The sequence below is a fragment of the Ictidomys tridecemlineatus genome, chromosome 3 (assembly GCF_052094955.1).
Source record: "Ictidomys tridecemlineatus isolate mIctTri1 chromosome 3, mIctTri1.hap1, whole genome shotgun sequence".
In the NCBI taxonomy this organism is placed as follows: Eukaryota; Metazoa; Chordata; class Mammalia; order Rodentia; family Sciuridae; genus Ictidomys; species Ictidomys tridecemlineatus.
The window spans coordinates 91,394,233-91,411,453 of NC_135479.1; the positions used below are offsets into that span (position 1 = coordinate 91,394,233).

General features: G+C 33.9%; 1 long non-coding RNA gene across 1 annotated transcript in view; it reads right to left on the bottom strand.

Moving 5' to 3' along the window:
- Nucleotides 1-1,408: 1,408 nt before the first annotated feature.
- LOC144375854 (uncharacterized) overlaps nucleotides 1,409-17,221 on the bottom strand; it is a 70,755-nt gene continuing 54,942 nt past the window's right edge. The window contains exons 3-4 of the long non-coding RNA XR_013435706.1: nucleotides 7,747-7,902; nucleotides 1,409-1,486 (exon numbers count right to left, since the gene is read on the bottom strand). This is a non-coding gene — a long non-coding RNA (uncharacterized LOC144375854). The remainder of the gene's footprint in view (nucleotides 1,487-7,746; nucleotides 7,903-17,221) is intronic.

Consider the following 17,221-nt stretch of genomic DNA (forward strand, 5'->3'; position numbering starts at 1 on the left):
AACTTACTATTTCACTTCATCATTGAAGGCTTCGGTTTACCTGTGTTCTCAACCTCAAGACCCCTTTTCTTCAATATTGATAGCCTGGCCACCAGCCTAGCTGCCTACAGGTCAACAATAAATGCAGAACCGCTATCCACCACTGCTTGCCCAGGTCCCACGCTGTGTCTTGTCAAGTCCAATAATAAATCCCTTACTCCCATCACTTCTCTGCTCAAGCAAAGAATGATGTACCTTTGCCAATACCTGGAGCACAAACCTGTGAATTACTTTAGCATTAGTAATAACAGCCCCTTATATTACTATACTATTATGTATTTGTTAAGTATGTGTATTAATCTATCTATCATAATTGGAAAGAAAGAATTTCTATCACTATTTCCAATATTTACAAATATTAATATTTAAATATATTCAACATTAACATATAAAATAATTAATATTTTAAAATCTTTAAATATATTCCAATATTTACCAATATATAAACATATTCCAAGAATAAAGCCTTGATCTTATTCTTTTCTTAAATGATTTCTCCCCTCTAAAAGAAAATTAAAATAGTCATTTAGCCAGAAATTTTGAATATATGATCTATTCTACCATGTGCTAAAGGATCAGTGTATAAAATGTACACATGTAACCAAGCTATGGATAATAAAATTATTTTAAAGATTCCAACTAGCTTAATAACTGATTTCTTTATTCTAATTTATTTGAATTCCAATCTATGATGACTAGTGAGTTTAATCCTAATTACCTAAGAAAAATTTTGTCTTTATTGATTGAGAACATGAGTCAATATTTTTACTTCAGGACCTATACATAAGGATCCATATTTTTTTAATATCTTTATTTTTTATCTATTCATTTTTTATGTGGTGCTGAGGCTTGAACCCAGTACCTCACATGTGTGAGGTAAGTGCTCTACCACTGAGCTATGACCCCAGCCCCTAAGGATCCATATTTTAACTTGGAATGTTTTTTTCTGAAGCATTGACAGTACACCTAATCAGGACTTCTTTCATGCAATGATAATATTTTATCTATTATTTACAATCATCGTTTCCTTTTTGTTCTTCATCTGCCCTACAATTTCTTCTTAGAAGATGGCTCCTAGGTCAAGTCATCTTAACACACTGGAATCCAGGACCTCTTGCATGAATCCTGTATCTGTCATGACAGCTGTCCTTTCCGAGGTGATGTTTGGTCTTAGTTATCATGTCTAACATATAAAGTCAGAACAACAGAGGAACAGAGCTACTTCAACAAACACAGGAAAATAATTTGATAAATAAGAGAAAGTTTCTTTAAGTTGAAGTTTCTCAGAAAAAGAAGTGAATCATTTCTATGTCATCTTATGCTTTAGTCAGCTTTTCATCACTGTGACCAAAAAACCCAACAAGAACAATTTAGAGAATGAAAGTTTATTTTGGTTCATGGTTTCAAAGCCTCAGTCCATGATCAGCCAAGTCCACAACTCTGGGCCCTAGATGAAGCAAAACAACATGGTGTCAGGGTGTGGGAAACTGTTCAGCTGATGACATCCAGGAATCAAAGAGAGAAAAAGAGACCTCTGTCTGCCAGGGACAAAACATAATCCCAAAGACATGCCACAAGTGACCTACATCCTCCAGTCTTACCTACCTGCCCACAGTTACCACTCATTAATCCATTGAAATTATTAACCCACCAAATGGATTAAACCACTGATTAGGTTACAACTCTTATGGTCTAATCATTTCACCTCATGTTCCTGCATCTTCTTTTGTGGGAGATGAGTTTTTTGGGGACACCACATATCCAAACTTTAACACCTCCATATTGTACTATAGGTATTAGTGCAATGAGGAGAAAATAAATAATTAAATAATAAATAAAAGGAAGAAATAAAGGCCATCATTTGCAGAGGATATGCTTTTGATTATCTACTCAGAAAATCAAGCATCAATCAAAACACTATTTGAAGTAAAAAGTAAATTTAACAGTGCTGATGTCAAATAAAGTCAATAGTCAAAATTGATTCCATTTGTACATTCTGATAACAAAGTTAACAATAAAATTTGAAAACCATTTACGAATAGTATCAAAGAACACTAAATGCCCAATAGTATATTTAACAATTTTTTTACAAACTTTTATACTGAGAAACACAAAATATTATTAAGAGAAATTAAGGACTATCTTAAGTCAAATGGAAAAAGATTGTTTTCATAGATTCAATATTTTGAAGATGTTTGTTCTTCTCAAATCAGCCTATAAATTGTGTGAACCCACACGTATGTCTCTGCAGATATGTGTGGAAATTAATTGGCAATTAACCTGGAAAGAATTTGAACCCAAACAGAGAGTCCCTAAAATCTTCATTTTTAAGCCCTGCTAATCTATAAACTATTACAATACAAGCAGAAAATAGAAGAATGAACACTTTAAGAATCCCAAAATATACTGAGAGAAGTTTTGAATGGTGGCTAATACCTTCATATGTAAATATTGAGTGAGACATAAAGTAAAATGCTGATAGGATAATTCAAAGACATTTAGAAGATACATATCTGTTCCAAATATGGAAAAAAATGAGTTTCAAAAACAATATAGCACACCCATGTCATAAAGTTAAAGAACTGGTAGCTCTTAGTATAAATCTCTGGAATCATGCTAATTTAATTTAGATTTTTCTCTCCTCTTTTAGGAATTGTCAGGCACAGTACTAAGATTAATAATGTTTAGTATTTGGTGTGTCTCTTATAAATGTATTCACTGGAAATTTCTCCAGCTAGAAAATATTAAGAATAACTATAAACAGAACAGGACAGTAGTAAAAGAGTTCTTAGAGCTCATTACAATTAGAATATTTTATAAATACTTTTAGTCTATCTCTTCAAGATTACATGTAATCATTAGAAATTGCATGAACTGTAAAGAAACAAGTGAACCTTGTGTAAATCTGTATGGCCTCCTTATAAAGACACCCCCTCCAAAATATAACTAAGCAAGTTTATCTCAAAATTTCAATACAGCATTGTCTTTGATGATCATTTAATGCTAAGGCTGTGTTTCTTTATTAAATAGTTACTCAAGCATGACTTTAATGATTCAGCTAGGAAAGCTGAATTTAATTCTCATAGGTGTTTACATGTCCTTCCATGGTAACGTAAAGGACAGAATAATGAGCTAAAAAATGTATTTTAAATTGTATTCCACCCCGCTGTTGAATTTCCCCTCTTAATAATAATTGTTAGAAGACAGTCACTAGTATATTTCATGCTGCATATACATTTTAATACATGCAGGCAAGCTTTCTCTCCTCACTCTTAGCTAGTTTCAGGCCCCCTAGTGGACACACAGGTACATTTCCAGGGAAAAACGGCATTGGATCCTATTTAAATGAATATCATCTTTTCAAGGTTTGGACTTGGTGTAGGTATTAGAGACTAATGTATAGAAAATAAATGTGCTCCTTTTTTAGGAGATTAAATCATTGCTCCCTTGATTAAGAATGAGCTTTCATCTGTATTGTGGTTTACTACAACTGATATTTAGCCTTTCTCAGGTTTGATAAATGCCATATCATCAGTAAGAGGCCATCAAAGAATGACAGAAGATGATACCCATAGTGAGCAACTTGACCATCCCAAGCATTCTGCCACACAGCAGAGAGATAATGACAATAATCCCAGTGAAGTTCACCCCAGCCTTTTAGGCTGTGACCTGTGTTTCTGTTCACACCCATCTGCTCATAGCAATTGATGAGGATAATGGCAGTACCAGTATGCGCCGTTGTTGTGTTGGCTTCTGTGGGAATTTTTCCTAGGCAAGAAAAGCCATAAAATAGGAAACACAATGATAACCTTTACCAAAAAAGAAAATATCCCACAGCTGTCCACAGGCAAGAAGGCCTTTCTGCTCTTTTAGTGGGTTCCACCCAGAGGACCTCACCCTGATCTTGGAGGATATTTCTGCTTATAATTCCGCTTGCACTTGTGTTCTCTCAGCATTTTCAGTCAATTGTGCTTGTATTTGCAAATTTTTATATCTCTTGAAGCACTCTACTGTCCATGTTGTCCTAATTCTCTCTTAAGACCCAATTATTGTTATGCAAAAATATAAAGGGATATTGGCTTAGAGTGGTCTCCCCATAATAAGATTTTCTCCTAAGCCCTATTATAGCAAGTGTGTGAATTTGCAGAAAGCAAGCTTTTTTTGCATATACCAGGTAATAGAAGAATACATTTTACTCAACTAATAGGAAATAAACGAATCACTTGAGTTTAGGTAATGAAGTGATGATTAAAAAATATTTAATTGAATAAAAATTTTACTCTTTCAAAACAATTACGTATTAATATAATTTCCAGAGATAGTTTGTCATCAATTTGATTTATTTAATCAGTTGATGCCTGTCTGTACTTTCAAGAGTATATGAAAATCATTCCATATTTTAGTCTCCTAGGAACATTGTATGATCTATACCACAAATTTATAAAAGATTGCTGTAGGGCTATAGATGTTGAGCCTGGACATCATTCTAGGGCCTTATTCTTATGAGTAATAATTTATTTCTTAAAGTCTAATCTAGGTTTGTTGGTTTTAATTTTATTTGTCTATATTATACATTATTGATTGGATCAATCTACAAGCACAGCTGGTCCAGACGTTGAAGCTAGAGAAGACACCACCATCTTGGAATTTCCTGAGAAACTCTGCCAATGCTCAAATGTATATGAAACAAGAAATATGGTGGCCATGGGATGGAGAGTGGAGAGAGACACAAAGGTGAGGTAGGAGGCATTCCTTATCCTCTCTCACACCTAATATGCCCCAGAGAATGAATGCAAATATATTGAACATTCTTTTTCCACCACTTTATTGCCTTATGGTTCTCTGGATATGAAGTGTTTAGAAAATTATAGGAAAAGAAGAACAATAATGACCCTGAAATGAATTCCCTAAATATTATTGGTAACAAACTGGGAAAAAAAATTAAGGAACATCAATTGACTTTCAAATTTAGTATGCTACTCTCATTAGGTTTTTGAAAAGCTACCTTTGGAAGTAGTGGTTTTTCTTCCCCATCTAATATACTCATTCATGTTAGGATTAGAACATTCTTTTGCTCTCTGTGTGTCTTAGGCAGGATCTAGAATATTCCCCAGTGGCCCATGTGTTAGAGGCTTCTCGAGAATGGTGCTATATGGATGTTGTAAAACCTTTAAGAAATAGGGCCTATAGGAATGTCCACAGGGGATTGGGGATATGCCCTTGGGGATATGCCCTTGTAGGAAATGGTGGGACCCTGATCCCCTCCTCATTCTCTTTCCCTTCCTAGCCATGCAGTGAGCAGTGTGGCTCTACCATGCCCTGCTGCCATGATGTCATCTCCACCAGATGACTAAAGGCAATGAGTTTGTCTGATCTTGGACTGGGACCTATAGAACTGAATCAAAATAAAACTTGTTTTTGTATAAGTTGATAGCTTCAATAATTGTAACCTTAATGAAATGCAGGTTAATGTACTGGAGTAGTATACTCCATGAATCTTTAGCTGTTTTATGCATAAAAGCTGCAGGACACTGGCTTCTGAATGAGTTGTAAAATATAATTAAGGAATGTTCAAAAGCCTCTGACTGCTTAGAAACATGAGGAAAATGATCACTAGGAAGAGATCAGAGGGAACAAATTTCAAAAAAAAAAATGTAAAGGAGGCCAAAAATAGATTCTACACCTTTGCATTGGGGGAGAGGACCCCAAATATATACCAAATGAGCCATACTTGTTAGAACTTTGTATGTCCTGTCTGGGCAGAAACCAGTCTGTGATGAACTGTCCTCTGCACCTTTCAGAATCCTGAACCAGGAGGCATCTCTCCACCATGTAGAGTCTGTCCCCAGGATGCCACTTATGGCTAACAGAACAGACTGACCTTCATGTTTCTGAACATGTCTCTGAACATCTGTGTCCTGAATATGACCGTGTACACCGTTGGCAGGTAGCTAACATAGCAGCCTATAAATTAGTAAGCTGATTACATAATATAACTGGGGAAGCAAAGGAGATAGAATAACCAAAATATCTTTTTATAGAAAAAAAATTGTTAGAATCACTACTCTCTTTCAAAGTTACAGTGTGAAATTAACATAAGATCAATGTAATACAATTAACAGAATAGGCCCACACATGGATGGGTCTATGTGTCAGATGCCTCACCCTTCCCTACAACTGAACCTCAATCTTTACCTCATACCTTTTGCAAAAGTTAACTCAAATTGGTCATTGACTTAAGTATAGAACTGGAACTATAAAATTTCCAATTAAAATATTTATTAAAAAAATAATTATAATCTTGAGTTATACAAATATTTTATAGTCTATATGATAATCAATTTATGTCTCAATTTAGCGTATGGTAAACATTGTTGGTTTTTTGAACAAATACTAGTATAAAAGTTGCTATAAACACTTTTGTTTTGTTTTGTTACTGGTTATTAAACCCAGGAATGCTTTGGTCCTGAGCTTCATCCCCAGCCTTAAACCAGTGATCCTCCTGAGTCAGCCTCTCAAGTAGCTGGGATAATAGGTGTGCATCACCATGCAGGGCTTGTTTTGTTTTACTTTCTTTTGCTTCATATTATTAGCATTTACAATCAGTGGACTCGCCCTGTTATCCTCTTAGACTGAATTACCCTCCATAACATAGGTCAGCTTCAAAGAATCAATTGAAGGCCAAGGTGGTGATTTTTGAAAGAAGAAGGAACTCTGCCTGCAGAATGAAACAAGTAAATCACACGTGAGTTCTCAGCCCTCAGACTTAAGAATTAACTTTCTTTATTGTAGGGTCAAAAAAGAAGAAGAAGAAAAAGGAGGAGGAGGAAGAGGAGGAGGAGAAGCAGGAGAAGCAGGAGGAGGAGGAAGAGAGAAGAAGAAGAAGAATCATCATAACGTGAGTTCTACCCTCTTGATTTTTACGTGGACATAACACCATTGTTAACCATAGGCATGATGTCCCTTGAGCGGCCATAGTCAACACCCCAGACTTGGGAGCATAAATAACAAAAGCTTTTTTTTTTTTTTCTTTGCCATTCAGGAAGCTAGGAAGCCCCAGGTAAAGCTGCTGATCAATTCACTTTCTACGGAGGGCTCTCCTCCTCTTCTCCTGGCTGTAGACTGCTCACTTACAGGTATGTCCTCACATAGAGTGACCTGATCTTCCTAAAAACCCTACTTTAGAACACACTGCAGGGTGGAATGTCAGGATCTTAATTTTGGAAAACACAGTTCTGTGAACCACCTTGTACATGTTGATCCTAACTTGTCAACCACAGAGACTACATGTCACAGTTCAGAACTTTAATTCTCCTTTTCTCTCATTTCTTCCTTTTCTTTCTTTCTTTTGTTTCATTTTTTTTTAATACTGCTGACACCTTAACCTGCTCTTCCCACAGCCTGGCATCATCCTCTGCTTTCTCAGTAAAGGCCCTGTTTGAATGCTCTGTAGCCAAAGCCCTTTGGACTTCTCTCCTGCTCATTAGTGAATGGTGAAGCTGCTGGGCAAGTCACTTGATGTTCCTGTTTATGACATTACATCTCAACTGAGAACGTAGAGATGGATTGTTTTTGAGTTCCTGGTAACGTATGAGTTTATGGTATTGTACAAATCTGCCTTAGAAAGTCCTTGTGGGCTTTCAACCCTGCTGCCCTGCATGTCACCAAAGTCCCTCCATTTTAGAACCCAGCCCATCTTCCACTTACCTGAGTTAGTTGTCATATATATTGGGTCTATTTTATGAATTCCATGATGACAATGACCTCTCAACCTCTAAGGTACATTGTTTTGTGTGCATGTGTGTCACTCCTTCAATATGTGTTCACTGAATTCATTTTAGTTCTTTGAGTAAGCTTTCACACCTAAATAGAGACCAGAAATCAGTCAGACTCATTAGAAAAGTTACCATTTATACTAATGTATCATAATTTATAATAATGTATCATAATAATGTCAATCAGAGGTACCAGCAGTTATATCAACTACTATTTTATATATCTTTTCATAAGAAATGAATCAGGGGAATGTGGAGAGATATAACCTTTTCAGGTTTTCAGTTGAGGGCAGAAAGAACAAACACATCAATAATGCCATTCAAGTTAGTAGTAGAGCAAAAATGAAAACTCAAGTATCGTTTTCTTTGTTTTTTCCAATGTTTTTTTACTTTTCCTTTTTAAGGATTCAAGTATATATTTAAATAATTCCACTTATTATTTAAAAGTATTGTTGTAAAGTATTTACAACAACAGCCCTAGCATATACAATAGTTAAGAATCATTATATTTCAAAGGAATTTACTGAAATATTGAATATGTCACACGTTATAAAATATAAAATTAAACTCCATGTGTAGGAACATACATTCAAAACAGGAAAAATCAGACAAAACAGTTTTGACAGTCTTCCTCTCCTTCAAAAATTATTCCTTAAAAATTACGAATTGGCTTCCAAAACAATACACATAGTAGCAGAAATCATAGACTGAAGCAAATACAATAAAATAATAAATAATTATGTGCAAATAGTGTCAAAGAAATCATAATAAGTATATAGCATATTAAAAATTCAAAAATCAAACAGCAAAAACTGAAAAGTAAAAAATAATCATAATAGTATAGGACTTTCAGGGGTAAAGCAAGAGGAAGAACTGAGCGATAAGATTTTGACTAGTGACCTAAAATCTTACAGAAACTCAGCTGTGAAAATGATCAATGGGAAGATGCTAAAATCAAACCTTCATTTTCAACTGTTTATTCTAATATAACGATTTGATTTCAGGATGAAGTTCAGGACAGGGATTGACAAATCGCTCTGTGTCACTGTCTACTTGGACATGGGCATGTGAATGTGTCCTTATTACTAAACTTTGGTGTATTTTTACATACTAGCTTATGAATTTAGTGTTGAATCTTTAGATGCCTCTGAACTTGGAAATGTAGCATATGGTTTAGAATCCAAGAAATTCCACTTATTATTTAAAAGTTTTACAAAATTGATGGAAAAGCAATAATTGCCAATAGCTTCATATGAGTTAAATACTCAATCAGTGTTGTATAAAAGTACTTAAGAAGAAATATGCCATATACATGCAATGAATAAATATTAGCTAAATATGCACTGAAATTGAACACCATACTTTGTAAATGTTTAATACCTCTTTGTTGCTTGAATGAAGGCAATTATTAAATAAGACATGCTACATTAGGTTTGGTTTCTTTTCTATCATAATTACATCCATTTGTCCATTTTATGTGCTTAAAAAGTGCACAAGAAAACCATGTAATAGTCTATTGCTGAAAAATATTGTTTTTATTCAAAAGTACTTCAGAGTATGAGTCTAACATTTCTGGGGTTCAGCCATTAATTAGTAATTATTGAAAACTTATAGATAGAGGCCTGTCAATGCCCTTTGTATTTTTTTTTTATATTTTTAAATGACTGATTAGATAGGCCACTACCACAGTCACTACCTTCTTCAAAGTAGGTGGAGCAACGTGGATTGTGATGGTGTTTATAGCTCTAGGAGTTCACAAGAGAATCTAACATGTCTCTTTCTACACCCTTGACAGAGGGCCACAGAGGACAGGTCATTTGTGTCATTGCACAATTTCCTTAGCTACAATCCTCACTCACTATGACTAGGAAATTAACATTGCAAATATCCTTTTATGTAATTCTTAAGGAATTCTGCAAAGGATGATCTTGTCAATGAAGACAGCTTCTTGTGTTTTATTTTCAATATTCTACTAATATTGTAGTCATTATCCAAAAGGTCAAAATATACATTATTTGGTTTACCAAACTTAACATTATTCATTGACTCTCTCCCTATATGTGCTGCAATTCCTTGCCTAACTTCTGTGCTTCTTGTCTGTACTCTAAGTGAAGATTGCAAGCCCCAGAAGACTAAAGTATTACGATCAGTGTTTCCTTTATCAGAGAAATATTCATTTATTTACCCTTTCTTCCTTTACCTCTTCTTGTCTTTCCTGAACTTCAATATATATTTTCCCAATGACTGAATATCATGGTTTATTAATTTTTAGATCATGGGTGCATGTCTTAAATTCATTGAATTTGCTTTTACTCCACATTCATAGAGACTTTTTTTATATTGAATTAATACATATTTCACATATTTTCTTTCATTGATTTATGCAACAATTCCCTTGTTTCTTGACTTTCAATGTTTTTATTGAAGTCACTGTTAACCTTATTGTTTGTATTATGTCTTTGGTAATTTTTTTATTAGATAGATGTATTTTTATTGTCTTTTTCACATTTGAATTTCAAAAAAAACCCTTTTTTGGAATATGGCTAGAAGTGAATTTTTTATCTTGTTTTCTATTCAAATTGATGGTCTTTGTTCCCTCTGCAAAAAAATAAACAAATAAAAAAAATTGTTCAAGTAATATCTCTATCTTCTCCTTTGTTCTCTACACTGCTATTCAAATGAAGTATCTATTATTCTTTCTCAATGTATTGGTATATCTATGCATTATTGGTATATACCCTGTGTTTTATTTAGCTTTTCGTTGCTATGACCAAAAGACTTTACAAGAACAATTTTAGAGGAGGAAAAGTTTATGTTGGGCTCACAGTTTCACAGGTCCTAGTCCACAGACAGCCAATTCCATTGCTCTATGTCTCAGATGAGACAAAATATCCTGGTGGAAATATTTGGAGGAGGAAAGCATCGCAGAATATGGTTCTAGAAAGTAGGGGGAGGGGAGAGAGAGAGAGAGAGAGAGAGAGAGAGAGAGAGAGAGAGAGAGAGAGAGAGAGAGAGAGCTCTATTCAATAGGACAAAAGATAAGATCCAAAGGCAAACCTTCAGTGATCTACAACTTCCAGCCACACCCTATCTGTAAATAGCTACCATCCAGTTAATCCATTCAGCTGGATTGATGCACTGATTAGGTTAAGTGTGTCATGATCCAATTGTTCCCCCATGAGTTTGGAGGAAATGTGTTGTATCTGAACTATAATACTCTGTCTTTTGTATTTCACAAATTTATTTTCTGTTCTTTGATGTTGTTTTAGTCAGTTTTCTTTTTCTGCTGTGACTAAAGGATCTGACCGGGACAAATGTAGAAGAGGAAAGTTTATTTGAGAGCTCATAGTTTCAGAGGTCTTAGTCCACAGAAGGCTGGCTCTTCTTGGGGCTAGAGATGAAGATGAACATCATTGTGGTGTGTGTGGCAGAGGGAAGCAGCTCATATCATGGTGATCAAGAAGCAGATAAAGAATCCACTTTCCTGATATAAATATATACACCAAACCAAACCTCAATTCCCACCTCCTCCAGCCACACCCTACCACATCAGTTACCACTCAGTTAATCCCTATCAGGGGATTACATCACTGACTGGGTTAAGACTCTTAAAACCCAATCATTTCTCCTCTAAACCTTCTTGCATTGTCTCACAGGTGAGCTTTTGGGGGACAACTCACATCTAAACCATAAAAGATATCAATATTTTCTTCTCTTCTACCTTCCAATTTATTGTTTCTCTTTCAACTATGTTTCATCTGCTTTTTACTTTGGGTTTTAGTATTTCTTTAGATATTTTCAATCTTTTAGAGTTTCAATTTTTATTGAAAATCTTTCTTTAAAAATATTCTTAACCATATTAAGCATGTTCATTTAAAGATTTTTATTAATAACTGTTCATAACCCACTTGAATCAAATATATGAAATATGATATGTTAAGAGCTATGTAATGTTTTGAACAACTAATAATAAAAATTGAAAAAAGAAAAAATTCATCATAAAAAAGAATAACTGAGTTATCTGGAATTTAACAATGCTGCCATCTACATTGATAGCCTATGAATCTAACCGATTAATGATTTCTCCTGGTTTTTGTCCTTTGCTTGTCATCAGTCAGAGTATTTTTTGATTATCAGTTAATATTAAAATTCCATAAAATAATTTGATGATATTTTCCTCAGTAGGAGATTCACATTTGTTTTTCGCATATGACTAAATGGCATTCGCCACTTCAGAATAATTTTTTTAATGGACTTTTGCATGAAGAGTGTTTAAGAAAAGTTTAATATGAAATGTAATATTGGCTATGCCCATTTAAGCCATCTTCAAGCCAGTTCTTCTGTTTTTTAATGTTGTTTGTTGGTAAAAATGAATGCAATAATGGTATCCTCTTCTAAGTGTTGATGTAAAGGACTTAATAGCAATCATTGGGAAAGTGTTGTCACTGAAAAGAATTCCATTATAATTTTTATTTACGGTGATGATGATGTTGATGATATGCAGCAAATAGAGTTAAATTGGTGCCAAGTGCTGAAATTTGAATATATCCTAATGAATACAAGATAAAGAAATGAAGTACAATTACTCACAATATTAGCTTTGCATTTTCCCATCGATTATTTCTGATAAAACACAGGAACTAGAGGAGGTTCCTGTACAGTTGGTAATGTATTTTATCCTTTATCATTCTGCTTCACGTTTTCTTGCTCTCTTGGAGTATCTCTTTTCTTTTTTTTCCAAAATATCATTGTATCAAAGTGACTTTTTAATAATACCTTTTGTTCATATAGGCAGTAACTATAGTTATTACAGTGTTTTATAGTACAAAGATGCATAGAGTTCAGAAGAGAAGAATAAATGATTTGATGAAACTTGAAACAGCATATCATATTTTCAAATTCTATAACATATTAAAAACATACCTCTTTCATGGATGTTACTCAAGTTTTAAATAATTTTAAACATTTAAGTATCAGGTTTCTGTATAACATAATATAATTCAATTGAAATGATGACTATTTAAACATTTTCTTTGGTTTTTATGTCATTTATGTATTTGAAAGTGGTAACCATTATTAAGAAATTAAATTAAAATCTTAAACTAACTTCAAAGGAAGTGTAGAGAAAGTGCACTTGGAAGAGATTAGTGAAGAAATGTATTGCTTTGAAGACAATTTGTTTTAAATTATAGCTAGAAAAATTCAATCTATGAATCCATAATGTGAGACAAACATTTTCTGAAAGTGAAAATGACTAGAATTGACAACTTTTGTAAACTTTAGTTCAAGAAAATTTATTACAGCTGAAGTAAATGACCTCAGTAAAAATCAGAATAAAAAATAATAAATAATTTTTTAAAACAACAATATGAAAAGAACTATATATTGAATATGGTAAAATTAATTTGAAAATATTTTTTTCTCTAAGATAAACTTGATTTATCTGAGCCATCTTAGAAAAAAATATTTTTTTTTTCATGTTTAAAAGAAAATAAACTTGATTTATCTGAGCCATCTTAGAAAAAAAATATTTTTTTTTCATATTTAAAAGAAAGAAGAAATATCTCATGTCAAAGCATAAAATGGCACAGAAATTCTCTTGTATGTAAGACACTGGTGCTCTCCCTGTAAAAATCTACTAAATGCTGAATACTTTCTCCTATACTTTTTCATTTAATCCACATAACAACTCTGTGGAGATTGAGTTCATTTTCATCAATGTTAAATCAGGAAGCTGGGATTCCATTTTTGCCAAATTTACCCCAGGCCCAAGAAAGGACAGCATTTTGGTTGTGTTTCAGCAGAGTGTCTTTTCACTCCGCATGCATCTTCTTCTGAGTATTGTGCTCTATGTAATAGAATTTGCTCCTAATGTGTTTTCTTAAGCAACCATTTACTACCAATTATAAGAAATGTGACTTTATTATACACTTATGGTCATATTATGTTTTATTTTTGTTTGTTTGTATCCCGAACAGAGTTTTCCAAGTGAGATTGAAAAAAAAAGTCTGAGTCCCAAAGTGGGAAACTGATGATAAAATTCAAATCTATGTCTTCCATGATAAAAACTTTTATTTACACACACACACACACACACACACACACACACACACACCACACACACACACACACACACACACACACACACAACTTATGTTGGGCCAAATATAGCATTTGATGAATAATGCTGGCATATTCCTGATTCATTACTTAGTAGTTCAATAATGCAGAGATTGAGATTGGCTTTAAAATATTTCAGGAAAACAAATGAGACACGAAGGAGACAGGTGAAGTGAAACTTCCAGTTGTGCCGGTCCCTGCCAGTGTGGCACCTCAGTTGTGGCCATTATGCTGCTCTCTGCAATTGTATGTGTGAAAGTTTTCATAATACGGAGTTATTTCCAGATGCCATAATGAATCAAGTTCTCTTTGTTGTAATCCAAAGCAATATCATTTGCTATAGTTTCTTAAGGACTTGAATTTTAAAAAGAGAAACAAGAAACACAATCATTTCTACCAGGAATTTTTACCTAACTTACTATTTATTATGACCTTCCTTCCGAAACCAATAAGCTTTCACTTTAAAACGAAAAAAGAACAAGTGAGAGAAATGAAGAGGAAAGAAAATAAAGTAAAATCCGAGAACACTAACACACCTCACCTCATCCACCCAACCGTCTGAGGATTTGCTCCTGAATGTCATTTAATTTTCATGCTGCTGAGCAAGATCATAAGAGGAATGACACTAAAAGGCCAGAGCACTAGGAGGACTGTCACTGTTGTATTAAAGAGAAACAGGCTTTCGTTCTCAGGCTCCCTCTCAATTTTCAGAATTTAGTGTCACAGACTACCCAGCATACAAATGCATTTTAAATCCCATGATTTTTCCTGCATCTAAGCAAAGAATTCAAAGAAAGAGAGAGAGAGAGAGAGAGAGACTTGCAATTGCAATATTTAGTTGTTTTAATTTAAAAAAATAAAATGAACCAGAATCGGGAAAAATATCTAAACCAAATGCAATTAATTGCCTGAAGAGCATTACACAGGCTCAATTTGATATTCCTCTGGAAATGTTCCCTACAGATGCTAAAATGGCTCTCTTATAACCATTTTCCTCTGCCTTTGTAGCAAATCGCAGTGTTTCAAGTGTAGTTAGAAACGATAACCAGTGCTGACACAGTAAAAGAAATATAAACTGCTTAAAATTGACCGAAGAAATTGAAGATAACCAGGCACTCAATGCCCTTGATCATCCTTCTTTCCTCTCACAGTGCATGTAAATAGAATGTAAAATAACCCCCATGCAAAGCTCCTTCTAAACCTAGTGTGGTCATTTTCCTGAAATAATTGCAAAGGACTGATGTGTCAACCACACATATTAAAGCCTTAGCATTAATTATCTGAGCTAGAGGACAAAATTAAATAATCATTAGAATCCTCCAGAAGTCCTTGGCTGCCAATTGTAGCATGTCCTGCCCATGGAGGATAGGGAGGCTCAGGAAGAACAATCACTGGGCATAGCAGGCCTGACAACGGGGAGAGCAGGAGACTTCACCAGTGATGTGTATGGAGGAGACTGGAAGTCATTTTCCTCCTTGCATGCTTTCAATTTCCAGCTAAAAATTCTCCTTTTAGTTCATCATTAAGTCAATGACATGATTTACTTAAAAACAACACTTTATCGCATAGAATGGGGCTTTGTTGCAAAACTCAAGATATTAAATTATAACACAAATTGCTTTCTGTAATAGAATTTTAGAGTGGAAAAGTTAGATTTTCCAAAGTAAATATGGTGATTGACAAAGAATTGTGCAGAATTATATATTCATTCAAAAAAAAAATCCAGTCTCAGATATATTAGGTGCATAAAAACAGGGGCAATCTTGTCACTGCTCTGTGACATTGATCTGTGTCATGGTGACCTAGTAAAGGGAACAAAGCCTTTAGAGTTTGAAATGTACTACGTTCCAAATGTCAGGTGTGCAGGCACCAGCTCAAAATGGTGCATCAGAAGCAATTGTTCAATTTTCAGAGATTTTCTGAGCCAATTATTGAACACATTAATTAATAAAAATTTAAGTCATAAAGCTATAATAAAATAAATTTTATTCCCAAGAAATATAATAAATCCTCAAAAGTTATAATTTTCAAATTATTCTGCTACATTTCACTATTATCTGTCTATCTCCACTGTAGTATGTAGTGGAAATATCAAGCAATAATGTGTTATAGTATAGTTCTTTCCACCTTTGTCTTCAATGACATCATATTGGTTGGTTGAAATGGGATGGTAGAATTTGTTACATATCTGATATCAACAAATACTCCAAAGCAAAGCTGTTTCTCTTAGTCAATTATTAAACATTTATCAATGCACCATTGCATATTGAATTTGTAAGAATAATCATCAATACACACGTACATTTATAAGCTAAAAGTAGGAAAAACATATGCTCTATAATATTGCTGTTACAAATTCTTGTTTGGTTAGCACCTCAGCTAAGGACAAGAGGAATAATTTTATTTAATCACAGGTCTATACAGCAATCTAATTCGCTTACTCTGCATATTACAATGGTCCTGAACAATATATTATGGGCAGAAAAAGTATTTATTATATCTGTAATTGTGCAGAAAAAAAAGTTTGCACTTTCCCAAATAGTAATTATTTCCAAGTCTATTTACATCAGTCAGTCTCTCTCTATGGCTAACATTTAGACTAAAGATGGAGTAAAGCTGACTGGCAAACAAAAAATAATAAATGTTTACAGCAGAAAAACAGGGAGTGTTATCTCAGTCACTGTCAATACAAAATCAATCCCAGAAATTAGCAGATACTACTTGCCCGGGTACCAATTGCCAAAAAAGAAGTTGACTTTGAAACTCTATTGTTAGAAACCCAATTAAAAATCAAATTTCATACAGAAACTCAGACATATGAAGTAACATGAAAATAGTACAAAACTGTACTAATAAAAAGTCAGAAATATCTACTATAGAGGAAAACACTACTAAAGTTCATCAGGATAATTTCATGATACTGGAGAAATTTTAAAAATTTAAATGGGGCTTTTGTAGCAAGAATAGAATACTAAATAAAGAGGAACAATCCACCTGGCAGCATCAATGAACACAATTGCTATAATTTCCCACCAAATAGCTAATTTGAAGCTGATAATACAATCCCAGAGCTGTTTGTATGATTACAATACGAATGCTTTCTACCCCCAAACAGGCTCTTCTTGACGGAGACCTTGAGGAGCAGCCCTGGTTGAAAATTGTCAACAACTATCTTGTCATGTTAAAACTGCAAGAACTTGCATCAGTAAATTAAATGTTCAAGTGGAACTTGGTTGAGAAACAGGCGAAATAATAAAAAGACATCCATTTTTTGAAGGTCTCAGATA